Source organism: Pinus tabuliformis, chromosome 4_2 (genome assembly GCF_031772625.1).
Source record: "Pinus tabuliformis cultivar Carrire ecotype Pingquan chromosome 4_2, CPIR1, whole genome shotgun sequence".
In the NCBI taxonomy this organism is placed as follows: Eukaryota; Viridiplantae; Streptophyta; class Pinopsida; order Pinales; family Pinaceae; genus Pinus; species Pinus tabuliformis.
Genome location: NC_142304.1, coordinates 428,952,938 through 428,972,525, shown reverse-complemented (window position 1 = coordinate 428,972,525; position 19,588 = coordinate 428,952,938). Strand labels below are relative to the sequence as shown.

The window sequence follows — 19,588 nt, the reverse complement described above, 5'->3', positions numbered from 1 at the left end:
TTAGTAAATAACAAATTCAAAATCAAAAGTTTTTAATTTATTATTTATGTCGATTATTTTTATTTATTTATTAAAAACAAAACTAATAATAAAAATAATAAAGGAAACTAACCCTAAAACGACCAAAGGCTGCAAGTTCAATTTTTGCCTTAATCTTCTGGTGTTCTTCATTCTTTGGGTCAAAAGAGTCAGTCATGCACCATTCATATGCCGCAAACAGTTGGCCAGGTTTCAGTACTCTTTTTATCTCTTTGTAGCAGCCAACTGCATCTGCTGCATGACAGGTAGCCTCAATTGCATAAATTGCATCAAAAGTATCATTGGAGAAAGGCATCGTCATGAAGTTTCCCTTGACAAAATCACAGCTTTTGTCTAGCGCACATTGCCTGTTAAGCTCTTTTCCTCTTGATATCTGATACGCATTATTATTCAATCCTGTGATCAAAGTCCGGCTAAACCTAGCAATTTCTCTCAATGAACCTAGTAAAGTTCTAAGTTTGTGTGTCCAATGCAAAGCGCTATATAGAACTTTGTTGGTTTGTTTTAGGTTGGTTGAGGGGACAAAATGGCGGGCGGAAATTTCATGCATAGGGTTCTCACCTACATAGTGAACGAACTCGTTGTGGATCGCCTGGCCAACAGTCATTCATTTCAGAGATTTGCTGTGAAATAATCGAAAGCTTTGGAAGAAATTTCTCAGAGAGCTCTTCAGCAAAGAGAGAAATTATTTGAACAACTTGAACAAGCTTCAAAAACTTTGAAGGCTGAGGCTGAGAAAGGCTTCAGGGACCAGAACAGGAGATGAATCTTTTTGCATGAGCACTGACGTTCAATTCCTAGCTTTGTTTGAGCTTTTTTTCATGACAATTTAGTTTTAACATGTTTTGTCATTTCAAATCCTTTTTCTGAAGCTATTGTCTACTTGTCTATGGATTTGTATGGTTTATTCTCTAATGCCTATGGTTATTTTCTAATAGGAAGAGTTCTTATGTTTCATTTCTACTGGGTTGCATGAGGGAGTTGCGATGGCGAAGGGAATCTTTTCCATTTTTGTATTGACAATTCGTTTACATTTTTTCGATTTGCACAAATAACCTACAATCCCCAAGTCTCAGTCCCAAGGCATATGTATGAGAACGCTATGACAAAATTGTTTTAAATGTGTAGGTGTAGTGATTGAATTCCAAGTTTATTATGCAGCAGAAGCAATGGTTTCTTCTATGCACGTCTCTGCTCTACCGTAGCAAGGCCTGGTGAAGCGTTGCCACCAAAATTCATTGAGAAATGTTGAGAAATGGCGTTGGTGAATCTCCAGTCTCGGGCCCGCAATCTATAGTGCGTTTTTTTTTTCTTTTTCTCCTCTCGACGATGCTTTTAATATTTTTTTATGTTTTATTTTTCTGTTTTTGTGAGTGCGCTGGTTGGTTGTTTTATATATATATATATATATATATATATATATATATATATATATATATATATATATATATATATATAGATATATATATAGATATATATATAGATATAGATATAGATATAGATATATATATATATATATATATATATATATATATATATATATATATATATATATATATATTATTAAAAGTCTAAAAAAAATGAAATTAACCCTATCTTTACAAAAACAAAAAATGGTAAGTTTTTAAAAAATAAATAAATTTAATTAATGAAAAAATAAATTTATAAAGAAACTAAACTTTCTCTAGACTTAATTTTTTTAACAAATGGACATAGTGATTTGCATATTGAAAGATGTTTTTGATGAATCATATTGCAAAACATTTATTTATTCCTGAAATTAGTCATCTAAATCATCCCTATTTTCTGATCCTCATGATCACACTAAGCGCGGAGGAGAGCATACTTATTCTAGGTAAAAGCAAAACTAAAAAATCAAAATGAAAGCCTACCTACTCTATACTAATTAGAAAAAAATTAGTTACGTGTAATTAAACTTCCAATGAAGCCATTCACGTAGCAATAACAACAATATATCCAGAAGCAATTTTTTAAATGATGGATGAAAATATTCGACAGTGAATGAATTTAGTTGTTGTAACTGCAAATCAACTAAAAAATAAAAAGATAAATCTAATCTAGTACTTATCTGGAACCATTGCTCGATAAAGCTTTGATAGGCGCAGTTTCTCTCACTTAGATCATGTTGTAACTCCTGTTCTTCTTCTTCGATCTGTTGTTCTTCTTCCTTGATCTCCTGTTCGAATGATTGTTCGCCATCAGATACGCAGGATTCTTCAGTTTTTGAATCTTCGTCTGTTTCTTGGGAGTAGTTGAACCTTTAATTCTTGTCAAGATCTCCTTTTCCAGGGAAGAGGAGATTCCGACTTCTGCAAGGATCTGAGTGAGTAGTTCCAAGCTGAAACTCATTGTTAAACCATGTTGAAAAAGGAATTCTTACATACTAAAAACAGAGTGCTAATAATTGTCTGAGATTTTAATCCTTTTACAAGGTTTTAGTTCACAAAAACTCTTGAAAATTAGCACACTAAAAATTGAAGTAAAAACAAAAGGACCACAGAAATAATCTTGAATTCAATACTCAATTAAACCCTCTTACAAGGACTGCTCATTAATTGAGTAATTGAATTCTTCAACTACAACCATGAACCATGAATTCATCAAACACTCTTCACAGTTGCGAAAATCAAACACACTTGCAAATATTGAAATTCACACATGAAAAATCAAACTAAACTTCAATCGATCGTGCCTCCCCGGCAACGGCGCCAAAATGTTGGGTGAAAATATGTTCGTTTAATTTTGTTGTAGTACTTGCCCAACTATTTAATTTATCAATCCGAGGTTCGTAGACTTACGAGGCACATGCACTATATATGCAGGACTAAAGTGGAACTAATTTAATCTAGATTATTGGAATCAAATTAATCTAAGAAGGCATTGAAACATTAACTATGAAAGCAGGAAATTGCATAAAGGAAAAGCAATACAACATGTGAAGAATTGAATTACAAACAACATATGTGAGCTCACAACAATAAAACTATCTCAAATTATATTACAAGAATCAAATTACAAATCATGAAAGCATAACAATAAAAGATGAAAAACTAAGAATTCCTTTCCATTATTCATTATTATCAAAATGAAGAGAGAGCACTCCCTTATATACATGAGGAAGATAACCATCTCATAATTACATATGCAATATTCTCTCAAGCACTCTCAACTAATTTCCCATTATTACAAAATATGATCCCTTTGAATCCTCCACAAATCTCTCAGATATCTTGGATAAGATATGCTAACCAAATCCTCCATGATTTTCTCCTTAGGAATAGGCTTGCATAATTATCTCCTTAATATGGTGGAGGAGATATGGATAAGATATGCCAACCAAATCCTCCATGATTTTCTCCTTAGGAATAGGCTTGCATAATTATCTCCTTAATATGGTGGAGGAGATATTTGAGAAGTCTCTTGGAATTAATTCTTCACATATTTCCTACACATCACAAAACTCACATATTCTTGAGATATATATAAAAATATGTATATTTTCTAATATTTAATCATAAATTCACTTGTAATACAAAAATGAATAAAATGTAAAATAAGAAGGTGAAACCCAAATGTATTTATGAAAATGATATGATAAAAGGTTAATGGGATGATGAAATGTAAGGAATAGTGAAGAAAAAGGTGGATGAAAATATGACATTTCTGAGTCCCAACAATAGCCACACCTTATCACCAAAATAAGACTTATGTGGAGCCCTGTGCTAGTCATGTCGTTACTTGTACTTGGCATTGTCTCTCCTTCCCCATAATATAATGCTTCCTTTGTCATCATGCTTGCATAATGGAGTACGTCTCCTTATGATAGGTGAGGTATCTTTGGACAATATAAAAGCGAATTTCACTATGATAGGGCACCAAATGTGTTAGGTCCCTATAATACTATTATATCCCCCTTATTTTTATTTGTGTGCCCATGTAGCCCACATATTTTTATTGTTGTGCCCCATAGAAGCCCATTATTGTTATTGTTGTGCCCTTACATTTTTATTGTTATGTAGGCTCTCATTATATTGTGGCCCCTTAGACTCCTATATATACAAAGGAGGTATTGTCATTTCTATTATCCAATAATTTTTCATTTATATAATTTAAATGAGGTTTCCCCCTCGAAGAGGATAATTTTTAAGTTGTTGATCTATCTATTTGTGAGCTGGTTGCATAACATTTGCTTTTAGAGCTTTGGATTCTAGGGTTTTTCTTCTTCAAATAGGTTTTCATGGAATTTTCGCTATAGTGTTTTTTCTAAGAGTCGTCATAAGCTGAAATTTTTACGATGTGGAGCCAAAATCTCATAGAACTTTGTGTACAAATTTTAGATATTGGTTCGCTATATTTTCAGAGATATGCTCTGAGGAAGTTAGGGTTTTTGTGGGGTCTAGAATTCTATCTCAAACAAATGACCTAGGGAAAATTGTCATAACTTTCGTTTCGGGCATTCGATTTGAATTATGTAAAAAGTGACTGAAATTTCACATAGTATAGTTTTTTGTGTAGAAATTTCAAAGCCTAAGGTAGAAACAATGACACATGGCATCCCATGTAACGTTGCTCTACTGAACCCGTCCATAATCGGGTCATCATTGGATATTTTGCATAAATATTTCTTGAAGAATCCAATATTGATAAGACTTGTGGGGTTGGAAAGAGGACTTAGATATCCACCACAAGAAGAAATTTCAGATCTTGGAAATTTGCAATTACAGAGATACAATAGCTGCAATATCGAGATCCTAAAACACAAGAAAAAGGTGTGTATCTTTTGCATAACTTTTGTTTGAAAAATTAGTTTGAAGTGATTCAAGGGGAGTATTGAAGCATATATATCATTATTTGATTCTAAAATATCGTGAAGAAAAAAAATGGACACACCTAGTAAGCAACCAGAAATGTCTTCTATGACGCATGAAGAACAGGAAGAAACATAGAATGATATAGCAAATTTACGAGACCAAGTGCAACAAATTTCGCTCTCGCAAATAGTAACAAAAAATGAATTGGAAGCCATTATGAATGTTAATATAGATTGTATAAAAGGGGACAGGGGAGTTAAGATAGATGGTATGAAAAGGGACGTGGGAGTTTTGAATGATGAGTTAAAATTAGACATGGAAGCAATGATGAATGTCAAGATAGAGGAGTTGAAGGAAGGTTTGGTAAAGTTGCTAGAAGAAAGGTTTCCCAATGGTAACAAAGGAATCCATGAAAATAATGATGAAGACAAAAAGAATATGAATTATTATTTTAGATACTCCAATTTTGGTTTTAAGAACCACCACATTCCAAAGATAGATATGAGGAAGTTTGGTGGCAACGATCCGGTAACTTGCATACTACATATGGAGCAATATTTTGATCTACAGGATATGAAACCCTCACAATAGGTACGTATTGCATCCTTATATTTAGAACCCAATTAGTTTGTATCATATAGATGGATTTTTTTCTTGTAAACCACTTTTCACCTGGTCAATTTTTACGAAGGAAATGATAGCATACTATGAAGATACAGATAGAAACACCTTCTTTCGCCAATTGATAAATCTCAAATAAAAGGGTTCAATGGTAGAGAACATTGAACACTTCCAAAAAAAGAATATTAGGGTAATCCAAAGGAGAATAGGGTTGATGTATTCATAGGGATATTAAAAGATAACATCCAACATGAGGTTTGCCTTTGGGAACTTAATTCATTGGAGAAGGCATTTAGGGTGGCAAGAAAAGTTAAAAGAAAAATTATGGCAACAAGGAAGTCTACCACTCACAACCATAAAGATGGAAGCTTTGTTGCTCCTAGTCTTCCACACCTACAAGGTTGAAACCATGACAATTGGAGGAAAACAGAGCAAAAGGGCTTTGTTATAGTTGTGATAGAAAATGCACTAAAGGTCATAAGTAAGTTGAGAAGAAATTATTCTACATAGATTGTGAAGAGGAGGAAGAAAAGGAACAAGAAACATCAAAATAGGAGGATATACATGAGGAACCAACTCTGAAGAAAGAAGAAATAAATCCAACCATATCTTGTAATGCATTGGCAGGAATTACCACTTCTAAAACTCTCAAGATAGAAGGATAACCTAAGCAAGGGATGAATGGAAGAATGATGAAGAGGTGTGGTCACTCATTCAAAAGCTGCAGCAAGATCCGAGTACATCTGATACATTTAGCTGGAAAAATGATTCATTATGGTACAGTGGTCGCTTATATCTTTGTAAGAATTCCCAACTCAAACAAAAGATTCTTTTGGAATTGCACACCTCTCCCTTAGGAGGCCACTCAGGATTTTTAAAAACTTACCATAGGTTCAAGAAGGAATTGTTTTGGGATGGCCTTAAATTTGTTATTCAGAAATTTGTGGTAGAATGTTTGGTTTTCCAACAAAATAAAGTTGAGAGAGTTAATACCAGGGTCTGCTAAAACCATTAGCCATTCCAAGTCAGTGTTGGGAGGAGGTATCGATGGATTTTATCGTAGGTTTACCCAAGTTTGAAGGAAACATTTTCATCATGGTGGTAATTGATAGACTTACCAAGTATGCACACTTTTATGCATTATCTCATCATTTTAAAGCCAACACAATTGCTACTAAATTTATAGAAACAATTCAAAAACTTCATGGAAATACAAATATTATAGTAAGTGATAAAGATCCCATTTTCACTAGAATTTTTTGGACGGAATTATTTTCTTCTCTTTGTACTCAATTAGCTCATAGCTCATCCTATCATCCTCAATCTGATGGGAAAACGGAGATAATGAACAAATGTTTGGAAGGATATCTTTGTTGCTTTATATCTAACAAACAAACACAATGGGTGAAGTGGTTACTGTAGGTTTTAACCCCATACAAAAATTACCTGCATACAAATTCTAAAACACAGAAAATAAATAATGCGAGAGCATAACACATAAAACACATATATACAGAGATTTTCCCCTGGATCCCAAAACCAGGACTACCAGCTTGATTTTTCATTATGTTCCTTTCAATGTTACAATACATATTTATACATGCCGAGGCATCCAATACCGTGGACCGAAAACCATCGCGTCCAAAACCATCGACCGAAAACCATCGCGTCCAAAACCATGTGTAAAAATCATGCACAAAACCATAGGTAGGTCCGCCCAACCTAATATAGGGTCCAAAAATAAAATTTTATGGGGTGCTGCCCTGGACCACATAGAGTGGGGTTACCTACACCCCTCGAACCCCCTGTGACACCCCCCGATACGCAATCGGCGCAACGAAGGGGGAGATCTGCCCCCTTCTAACCCCCCGGTTAACTACGTGGGCTAGTCCTGGAAAGAATATAACACAACCCAACAGTTACCTCTAGTTGAATGGTAGTATAACAATTCCTTCCATACTGTAGCAAAAATGACCCCATTTATGGAACTTTATGGATATCATCCATCACATCAGCTTTAAGAGAAAATTCTAAGGTTCATGCAGTGGAAGATCACATCGAGCATGAACAACAAGTTATCCAACTCTTAAAGGATAACCTCACTCTAGCATGGAATCGAATCAAATATCATGCATATCAACATCGCAGTGAAAGAATTTTTGATGTAGGTGACTGTGTATTTTTATGGCTACAACCATACAAACAAATGTTTCTCAAGAAAGCTAAGAAGGATAATAAATTATTACCCAAGTACTATAGTCCTTAAAAGGTGTTGCAAAAGATTGGTACTATGGCATACAAATTGGAGTTGCCTGCATCTTCCCGAGTACACCCAGCTTTCCATGTTTCATCCTTAAATAAGGTTATAGATGACAAGCTTCTAGTTTGAACAATGTTAGTAGAACTTGATGAAGAAGGAAAAACCATATGTGAGCCTGAAGCAATCACGAAAACAAGAACCTGATATCTACATAATCGCTCAATTTCAGAGTATCTCATTAAACGGAATAACTTACCCGTTGAAGATTCCACATTGGAGGATGATAATTTTATACAGAAGCATCCAGAACTACTCAAGTGTTGAGGACAACACTTTTTTGAAGGATAGGGGCATGGTAGGTCCCTATAATACTAGTGTATCCCCCTTATTGTTATTGTTGTGCCCATGTAGACCCCATATTGTTATTGGTGTGCACCATAGAAGCCCATTATTGTTATTGTTGTTCCCTTACATTATTATTGTCATATAGGATCTAATTATATTGTGACACCTTAGACTCCTATATATACAAAGGAGGTCTTGTCATTTGTATCATCCATGAATTATTAATTTATGTAATGTAAAGGAGGTTTCCCCCTCGAAGAGCATAATATTTAAGTCATTGTTCTATCTACTTGTGAGTTGGTTGCATAACAAAATGTCCTTGTTAACTGAGGATAGTGCCAATAACATAGTTAGAGGCATATGTCTTATTCTGAAATCACAGTTGCAAGTAAAGTAGGGTGAGGAATAGTGCATAGAAAAGGCATTGTTTTAGATCCTCGAATGTCTTGTGTTGTGACACAAATCAGGAGAAAAAAAGAGTTTTGTCCTTCTTTGGTCACTTTAATTAAGATACATGGTATAAGAGAAACCCAACATGAATCTCCAGTAGAATATAGCAAGGCCAAGAAGCTATGAAGCTCCATTAGAGTCATCAAGGCTGGCCAATCCTAAATAAATTGTATCTTATCTAGGTCCACGTGCACCACATGTTCATCCACAATTTATCCAAAGTATTGTTTTTTTTGCATTCCAAATGAGAATTTATCCAAATTGGCATACAAATTATGTTGTCGTAGGGTTTTCAAGACCTATTGAATTTTTTCCAAATGCTCCATCTAGGTTCTACTAAAGATGAGAATTCAATCCAAATATACAACCACAAAATAGCTTGTAAATGACCACAGAATATTATCCATTTGTTAGGTCCCTATACTACTAGTGTAACCCCTTATTGTTATTAGCACAATCCTTTTATTGTATTTTTGTGCCCATGTAGTCCTCATATTGTTATTATTATGCCCCATAGAAGCCCACTATTGTTATTATTGTGCCCTCACATTATTATCGTTATGTTGGCTCTGATTATATTATGACCCCATAGATTCCTATATATAGAAAGGAGGTCATGTCATTTGTATCATCCAATAATATCTCATTTGTGTAATGTAAAGGAGTTTTCTCCCTCAAAGAGACTTATTTTGAAGGCGTTCATCTATCTTTTCCATCTTTTTGTGAGCTAGTTTCATAACATTTGGTATCAGAGCTTTGGATTCTAGGGTTTCACTGCTCCAAACAGATCATCATGGAATGTTCACTATAACTTTTTTCTGTGACGTTTCAGAAGCTAACAAAAAAAACCCATTTGATAAGAAATATCATTGAACCTCAGGTCCTAATTTCAAATCTTATCACGCTACATTTTTGTATATATGATCTGATGAAGTTAGGGTTTTTTCAAGCTCCAGAATTTCATCTAAAACGGGTCATCATGGAAGTTTTGTTATAACTTGTTCGCTACAAAGTTTTGGAAGCTAAAAAAAAACCCATTTGAGAAGAAAGCGGTATAAACCTTGGTTCTAAATTTCAGATCTTGTCTTGCTATATTTACGGATATATGATCTGAGGAAGTTAGGGGTTTTCCAAACTCCTGAATTACATCCTAAATAGTTGACCTTGGGAAAATCATCATAACGTTCTCTCTGAGCATCAGATTGAAATTTCGTAAGAAGTTACAGAAAGAGGAAAGATTTTGTTTTGTTCAGGCATAATTTTCAGAACCTAAAGTTGCAACAACAACACATGGAATGTCATACAAGTTCACTCTACTGAACTAGTCTATAATTAGGTCATCACGGGAGATTGGGAATAGATCTTTCTTCAGGAATCCAATTGTGCTCAGACTTGCAGAGTTAGAAAGAGGAATTAGAGGGCTATTACAGACCGAAATTTCAGAACTTAAAGATCCGAAAGTACAGAGTTACAGTCATTTCAAGATCGATCTCCTAAAATCAAGAAAAAGCGAGATGAGGAAGTTTGATGGCAATGATCTGGTAAATTGGATACTACAGACGGAGAAATATTTTGATCTAAATGTTGTACCAATGTTACAAAAGGTATGTATTGCACTAATTATTTAGAATCAAATCAATTTTTATGGTATAAAGGGCTTTGTTCTCGTAAACCACTTGTCACGTGGTCAATTTTCACGGAGGAAATGATAGCACATTATGAGGATACAAAGAGAAACACCTTCTTTAGCCAATTGATAAATCTCAAACAAAAGGGTTCAATGGTAGAGCACATGGAGGACTTCCAAAAATTGAATATAAGGGTAAATGATATTCCAGAGAAGAAAATGGTTGATGTCTTCATAAGGACTTTAAAGGATAACATTCAACACGAGGTTTGTCATTGGGAACCTGATTCATTGGAGAAGGCATTCAGGTTGGCAAGAAAAATTGAAAGCGAAATTATGGAAACAAGGAATACCACCACTCATGACTATAATTATAGAAGTGTTTTTTCTCCTAGCCTTCCACAACCTACAAGGTTTACACCACAACAATTGGAAGAAAAAAGCAAAAAATGGCTTTGTTACAACTGTGGTAACAAATACACTAATGGTCATAAGTGTGCTGAGAAGAAATTATTTTACATAGATTATGAAGAGCAAGAAGAAAAGGATCAAGAAATATTAAAAGAAGAGGATATACACCAGGAACCCACCCCAGATAAAGAAGAAATGAATCTGATCATATCTTGTAAAGCATTGGAAATAATTATCACTCCTCAAACTCTCAAGATAAAAGGACATATCAAGAAGAAAAAGGTTCAAGAAGTGAAAGATCACATCAAGAAATAAGAAATGAATCTAATCATATCTTGTAATGCATTGGCCTAAATTACTACTCCTCAAACTATCAATATATAAGGACATATCAAGAAGAAAAATGTTCAAGAATTGAAAGATCACATCGAGCATCAAGAAATGAATCCGACCATATCTTGTAATGCATTGGAAGAAATTACCACTCCTCAAACTATCACGGTAGAAGGACATATCAAGAAGAATAAGGTAATAGTGTTGATTGATTCAGGCAGTACCCATAATTTTATTCATTGTAAGATAGCCAAGGAATTGAATTGCTTCCTATATCCACCACCAGAGTGTCAAGTGATGGTTGCAAGTGGAGGAACCATAAATTGCTCTAGAAAGAGCCATAATATCAAGATATCCATGGGAGAATATGTATTGAATAGCCCAATGCTTTCCATTCCAATGGGTGGTATTGATGTTTTACTAGGAGTCCAATGGCTACAATCTTTGGGTACGATAGCTTTTAATTTTCAAGAACTTTTCTTGAAATTTTTTTAGGAAGGGAAGGAAGTTGAATTGAGGGGTATCAAAGGGAAACCTAGAAAGATAATCAAATCTAACAGCATGACAAAACTTCTAAATAAATAACAATGGGGCGTAATTGCAAAATTATGTTCACTAGAGGATCCCACATCGAAATCATGTATTTCTCCAGATCTCCAAAATGTTTTGGACAATCATTCCAAGGTATTTGCGACTCCCAAAGGCCTCCCACCTATTTGTGATCATGATCATGCTATTCATTTGATTCCAGGAAGTGTTCCTCTAAACATCAGGCCTTACAGATATCCATATGCCCAAAGGAGTGGGAAATAATTCAAAAGTTGGAGAATATCCCAATTCAAATAGTATTGCAAGAACTTGACAAGGAAGGAAAAATCATATTGGAACATGAAGCAATCACAGAACCGAGAAATCGACAGCTACGAAATAGATCAGTTTCAGAGTATCTCATCAAGTGGAAGAACTTACCCGCTAAAGATTCCACATAGAAGGACAAGAATTTATACAGAAGCATCAACAACTACTCAAGTGTTGAGGACAACACTGTTTGAAGGAGAGGGGCGTTTTAGGTCCCTATACTACTAGTGTAACCCCTTATTGTTATTAGTACAACCCCCTTATTATATTGTTGTGCCCATGTAGTCCCCATATTGTTATTATTTTGCCTCGTAGAAGCCCACTATTGTTATTATTGTGCCCTTACATTATTATTATTATGTTGGCTCTGATTATATTATGACCCCATAGAATCCTATATATAGAAAGTAGGTCTTGTCATTTGTATCATCCAAGAATTCTTCATTTGTGTAATTTAAAGGAGGTTTTCCCCTCGAAGAGGCTTATTTCTAAGGCATTCATCTATCTTTTCTATCTTTTTGTGAGTTGGTTTCATAACACCATCATCCTCATGAAAATTACTGGAGCATTAGTCAAGCCAAAGGTAATGACCAACCACTCCAAAGGGCATTATTTAGATTTGAATTATGTTTGCAATGGTAGAGCTAGGATATGCATTGATGATTCAATTTCCTTAATATTTTTCTAGATTGGAATCAAATCTATATTGTATTTCCTTTCATTTAACCTCAACCAATAATTATTCTTTCACGAAGCATTCATTAGTGTTGTGCCAAGGCCTTTTGGTGGAACTCACACCACTTTCTAGTGTCCTTTTTTTTACTTCATGTTACCGTTCTTCATCTACAACTTGGGTTTGTTTTCATGAGGTTAATTATCCTTTATTTTCTATTATTTTGTGAGTTATGGTTTCCTTTTCTAGGTTTCTATTGTGGTGGATTTGTATAACCCAACGACTATTTTTTCCTTTGCTTCAATTTTTTCTCATTTTTGAAAACATATCGATAAGTGGATCCCAATGAGGAGATGTCTAGGAACTCCATATCCATTTGAATGCACTTTTGTAGGCCACCACATCAGTTCAATATTGGGTTCCACTTAGAGTCTCTAATACCTAGCTCTAATAGTAAGGTATGGAGGTTACTGGTGTACTATAGCAACATTTGGTCTCTCTATTGTGGTAGAGTTTTCCATATTCTGTATTGTTTATCATAGTTCCTATAGGGTAGAATTCCTCCTTAAGGGAATAAAAAAGGTGGCCCAAGTTGTTCATACATTGAACATAATAGAATCATCTTCATTGTGTCTCTCCTAGTAACCTGCCCACCTATGTTTGACATGGGGAACGACTTTCAGGAGTGTGAATGTGATCTTCTCATTTAAGGAAATATTTTGAACAAAGTAATATCCCTATAACAAACTTAATTATTTCTCCAAAGAATCTGCATCTATTTGGCCTTCGCATAATGGGATATAAAAGTTAATTTGTACATTGAAGTGTTTCATACCTCCAAAATTACCACATGTTGAAGTTTCATCAGTCGTTGTTGCTAGTTATCGAAGGATCTAGGAAAAAATTTCAATCATCTCATTCCTCTATCACGTCAGTGCTTCTTCGAGAAACGACTTCATAGGATCTCCTACTCCATCATCTCTGTTTTATTCCATCATATGAGGCCGTTTGGGTTTGCACCCTTTCATAGATCAGTTGCTATTTTCTATTTGGATGATAAACTAGTACACAGTGCCACCTTGGAGGAGCACATCTCACATTTGATGCAAGTTCTAGAGACATTAAAATAGTATGAACTTATAGAAAATATAAAGAAGTTTGATTTTGTACAATAGTATTTGATGTATTTGGAGTGTGTGAGAGGTGGAAGAGAACCAAATATAAATCTTACCAAGGTAGAGGGCATCATGAACCGATCAGTTCCTACTAATGTTTCTAAGATCAAGAGTTTCAGTTGGTGTAGCACAGTACCTGAGTATATTCATAGTCTCACTTTCAGTGGTATCAACACCACTCCATGCCATAATGGTAGGTGGTAAGAGTTTACAGTGGGGAAGGGTCAACAAAGGGCCTTTGAGGAGTTAAAAAAGAAGATCAATTAAGTATTAATTTTGGAATTACCGAACTTGCAACATCCATTTGAAGTGGAGACAGATGTGAGTGGGTATGTTATGGGAGTAGTCTTGATGTAGAAAGGAAGGAAAGTATGTCATAATTTTGAAGTATTTCATTGGGTGGTTCTTAACTACCTTACTTATGATAAGGATCTTTATGCCCAAATGAAAGTTGTGAAGAAGTAGAAACACTATCTGATGGGAAACGAGATAGTAATCCATCTAAATAATTAGTTACTATGATACTTATAGGCCCATAGTAAGCTACAATAGAATAGGCATTATAAGTGGATGAGGTTCTACATTAGTTTCATTTAGTGATCAAATATAAGAAGGGTAGCACAAACACGTTGGCTGACATGCTTTAAAGACCACCCAAATCAAAGATCACAGCTTTGGGAACTTTGATGCACATGGATCCATTCACCCATGATGCATATAATGAGGGATATTCCAAGGAGGAGGACTTCAAGGAGGTGTTTCAATAGTTGAAAATCCGGATCCATATGCAAAATGGTGACAACATAGTTGACTACCATATCCAAGATAATTTATTCTACAGTCAGGATAAGTTATATGATCCTATAGGTGAGTGAATACAACTAATTAAAGAGGCTTACACCTCTAAGGTTGCAGGGGACTTTGATGAAGGGAAGACAATGGCCAACTTGTAGAGATATGTGTATTGGCCCAAGATTCAAGCTAGGTTCATAATAGGATGCATGTTTTGCTGTACCAACAAGCTTAGTAATAGGAAGAAGGGCTTATATCATCCCTAATATGTACCCAATCTTCTTTTGGAAAACATATACATGGACTTTGTTGGAGGCTTACAAACAACCATGAAGGGACATGTCTAACTATTCATTGAAGTTGATAGGTTTAGAAAGATGTGTGTTCTAATGGCCTAGAAAAATACCATAAGCAGGAAAGATGATATGAAATTGGTTTTTTCACTTTGGGATATGAAGGGGCATCCTTTCAAATAGAGATACAATATTTCTCATTAGAGGAAATTTCAGCCTAAAAATGTCCATGAAATTTGCATGTAATTTCCATGTCATAATATGTAAACCAATTAAAATACATTAAATTTAAAAAACGTACATGTAAATATTTTGGTCGGAAAAGAAAAAAAAAAAAAAAACTATTTTTTGTAATTCTATTTTTAATTTATTTCCTTATAGGTTTACTCAAATTTCGAGTGTATACACTTGTTGTATGCAGAATTAAATTCCACATCCAATGAGTACCCATTACACATACTTTTGAGAAGACTCACATTGATAAAAATTGAAGATACATATCAATGTGGGCCTTCTCAAAAGTATGCATAATGGGTATGCATTGGATGTGGAATTAAATTTCCACATCCAACGAGTGTCTACACTTGAAATTTGAGTAAAACTATAGGGAGTTAAGCCAAAAATACAATTAAAAAAATATATATTTTCCCTCCAAAATTTATCTCTTATTTTATTATTTTAACTATTATTTTATTATTTTTCCTTAGGAGGCCACTTTTAGGCCGAAATTTCCTCTAATACAACACATTTTGGACTACATTGTGGGATAATATGTACACTAAGTTAAAAGGGTCTAAAGAATTCCATTCATACATATATGGGTAGACAAAAATAGTAAATAGGACTTTGGTGTATCTTTTGAGGGGTTACAATCAAAGTCATATTCGAAGACTTGGGACGGAAATCTAGTATATATACAACACTCATAACAACACTTCCACTGGTAAGTCCCCATTTGGAAGATGTTTTTGGAAATTTTATACCTTCACCTTTGGATATTGCATATGGATAGAAAGGAGAAGCAACGAAGGATCTTCCAAGGGATGCTTTAAGGGCAGAAAAAGGTTGTTGAAAATATCAAGAAAATCCATATATAGTCACAAAAAACACTACAGAAGTCAAAGGAAAGATATAAGGCCAAGAATGATCAGCACAAAACAGAGAAGTCCTTCAAGTTGGGGACAAAGTATGGATATATTTGAATAAGGAGAGGCTACAGGGTCCTCGTAAGAAAAATAAAGGCTTTGTGATATGGTCCCTTTAGGATACTAGAAAGGGTGAGAGATAATTCCTATAAACTCATTCTACCTCCAAACATGCACATTTACTTATTAGTGAATGTAGAATCTAAAAAATTTATGAGCCTTCCATGCTAGATTAGAAAGAGAGACAAATCCTACCTTTTGTAGAATATTTGGCACTAGATGCTCAGGTAGAGTTCATAGAGGATATAGTTTTGCATAATAGTTCCAAAACTACAAGACAAGGGTAGCATGACCTTTGGTATATTGGGTTGAAAGGAAAGCTTGAAGGCAAAGCTAAATGGTACACCTGAGCGAAGGTGAAGGAAAAATGTCCTCACCTCATTTAGTACAATATATTAGGAACCAAAAGCCTTCCAAAATGGGGAGGTGTGATCCATATTAGATCATTATATTATTTTTCATCCATATTAATGCTTTTAGAGTGTAAAACGTGGAGGAATCAGATCGTGGGACCATTTTTACCAGTCATTCCCAAATTGGAGAACTGCAGTCTAAAAATTTTCAAAATTAGTTTGAGGAATTAAATGACATGTTTTGGAGGGGGTAAATTTTTTTCTTAAGTGTTGAACCTTTTCAATAGTGTTTTCCTACAAACAGATACCTTTTCAATGCAGCATGAATCACCTCATGAGAGTCTGTATGCAAAATTTATACCACCCAGAACTTGATCTTCCTATTTTGACCACCAAGATTTGAGAGGATGCCAAGTTAGCCCTAACCACTAGTAGGCTATCAGGATGTGTTATAACTAGGCCACAAGGAGGGAAAGGGGTTCCACTCTCCTTTAGTGTATTTTGTTCCACAGATGAGTAGAGTAGCTGACAGTGGATAGGGAGAGAACAAACAGAGAATATGTGTGCACCATAACATCCCATGGGCTACAGACCTCACTTTTTATACTTGCATCCATTTTCCATTCAAAGAAGGAGATTAGATTAGTCTCACCTTCTATTTTGGTTTTCTCTCAAAATGGTTTCACAAGTTATATCTTGTGTCAATTATGGTTTGTGAGTTTTATTTCATTGTTATCTATTTTCTACATAATTATAATTTGCATGCATACATAATAAATAGTAAATAAAAATTCATAAATCAAAGGAAAAATAAACCCTCATAGTGTAGATCACATATTTTTCTAATATATGTTTAGTATATTTATTGTAATGATTTTTCCAATGGAATATTCATGACATTTACAAATCCATGATCAACCCCAATCTCATAAACCAAAATTATCTCTCTAACTTGACTAGCATTAAGAAGAAAATGAATATTGCCATGATTATAACTAATTCTCATGATGGGGTTAGTTGGTATGTCAACTTCATGGGGTCATAACGTTTATCTAGGATATCACTTTAATGCATTTGGTAGCCTACTGGAAAGATCAAGATGAGAATTATACATTTTTATTGGGGCCCAAGCTAAACCCTAAAGATTTTACCTGGTCCCTCGACATGTCAAAAACATTTCATTTAGGTCTTCAAAATGGCCCCAAAATTTTACGACCAAAAAAAATATTGTAGAAAAACTACCAAAATCGAGAATTGTTCTTTGAGCCTATGGAATAGTTAGGTGGCCAATGATATCCACCTAAATCAGTCCTTCCCTCTTAGCAAGAAATTCTCTCCATTGCATTTAGTTCCCCCATCAAATGGGGAAACATCTACTCAATTTGCCTCATGGTGAGCCACTTTCCTTAGTGAATAAGTTGCCCTGCTTTCACAACTTAATAGAGTTGTATGTGTTGTTTGCGAGTATCATTTGTCTTGGTGTCCATGCTATGATCCATTTTATTCATTTCAATACAAACACGATTAATTTCTATGGGGGGCAATTCCTTGGATGCCTTTGAGGTGTCCAGTAGAGGTGGAAATATGGTCGAAGCAACTGCACATTAAACACTAGGTGCAAGCCAAGGAAAGGCTGGGGAATGCTCAATTCAAAATCATTTTCACCCATACCATTTGTGATTGAGTAAATTCAATATTAGAGTGGTTTGAGCTTCCTATTGGGGTATGTAATGAACCCCTTTTGTAAATGTGACCACACATTATCACCAAGTTGAAACTTGTGTGGAACCTTGTGTTGGTCATGTTGTTGTGTGTAATCCATCGATATTGACTCCCAGTGGGATTTTCTAGGATAAGTAGAGGAGTGTACAACCGCTTATTCTCGATGGTTAGTTTAGCAATGACACGGGTAGTTCATGATCCAATATATCATTAGACATATTTTCAATGCTTTGGCTAGTAGAAATAATTTTAAATACTACTATTGTATTTTTAGTGCATTTTGTTCCATAGATGAGCAAAGTAGCCGAGAATGGATAGGGAGAGAGAAAACAAAGAGGATTTGTGCATTGTAGCATCCCATGGGCCACATACCCCATTTCTTTGTACTTTCAACCATTTTCCATTTAGAGAAAGAGAGAAGAACAACCTCACCTTCCAAGTGGGTTTTCTCCCTAAAGAATTTTATAGGTTATATTTTATGTCACTTGTGGTTTATGAGTTTTATTTCATTGTTTTGTATTTTATACATAATTTTAATTTGCATGCATATGCAATAAAAAAAAATTAACATATCGATAAATCTAAGGAGAAATAAACTCTCATAGTGTAGGTTTCATATTTTTTTGATATATTTTAGTATATGCATTGTGATGAACCATCCAATGGAATTTCCACGGTAATTTACAAATTAATGATAAACCCCAATCCCAATCTTGAAAAACAAAGGCATCTCTTTGTATTGACTAGTGTTAAAAAGAAAATGAATATTACCATGATTATAATTAATTCTCATGAGCTAGGGCTAGCAGGAGGGGGAGGGATTCTCTGCAATCCCAGAGGAATAAAAGTCAAAATGTATGCTTGGGGATTAGGAAGAAAGTCAAATAATCAGGCAGATGCATATGGTCTCTACACTGGGCTCCTCTTAGCCCAAAAGAGGGGAATTAGAGACATCTTAATCCTAGGAGACTATTTTCTTGTCATAAGGCATTTGCGAGCAAGCTCCATCTCTCAGGATAACAAGCTAAATCAGATGCTTCAATGAGCCCAAGGTATCCTCCTCTCATTCGCTAGCTCTCAATCCTTTCATATCCTAAGGAACCTAAATTTGAAGGCCGATCTACTGGAAAACAAGGCTTGCCAAATGAAAGAAGGTCAAACATAAATTAATGGTGTTGAAGGTTTCTCCCCTATCCCCTAAGGGTTATGATGGATTTGGCTCTCATTTATAATTATCTTTCTAGTCTCATTCCCAAAAGGAAGCATAATATCATTATCCCTATCCCCCCCATGAACTCCTCATAACCCACCAACTCTCTACTCCTCAATTTGTTGGCATCGAAATGTAGTACCTCTCCACTCAAGACCATGATCATCCCCTCTCTCTTCATCATGACACAAGGCATTCTCAACCATCCCCACGTGACATTCATCTAGCTGAATTTGCATGCAAGTGTGAGAAAATTCCTTCCTTCCTCACTGATCAAGACTCATCTCAGGAAACATCAATTTCTCCTCATACGAATTCCCTCAACCAGAGAGCTACATTTAGTCCCTTTGGACAAGATTAGACCGCTTGATGGATTGAGGCTCAGACTA

At 34.9% G+C, this 19,588-nt stretch overlaps 1 pseudogene; it reads left to right on the top strand.

Annotated features, from left to right (window-relative positions):
- The first annotated feature begins 522 nt into the window (after positions 1–522).
- LOC149169792 (uncharacterized) lies at positions 523–1,003 on the top strand (annotated as a pseudogene).
- Positions 1,004–19,588: the final 18,585 nt, after the last annotated feature.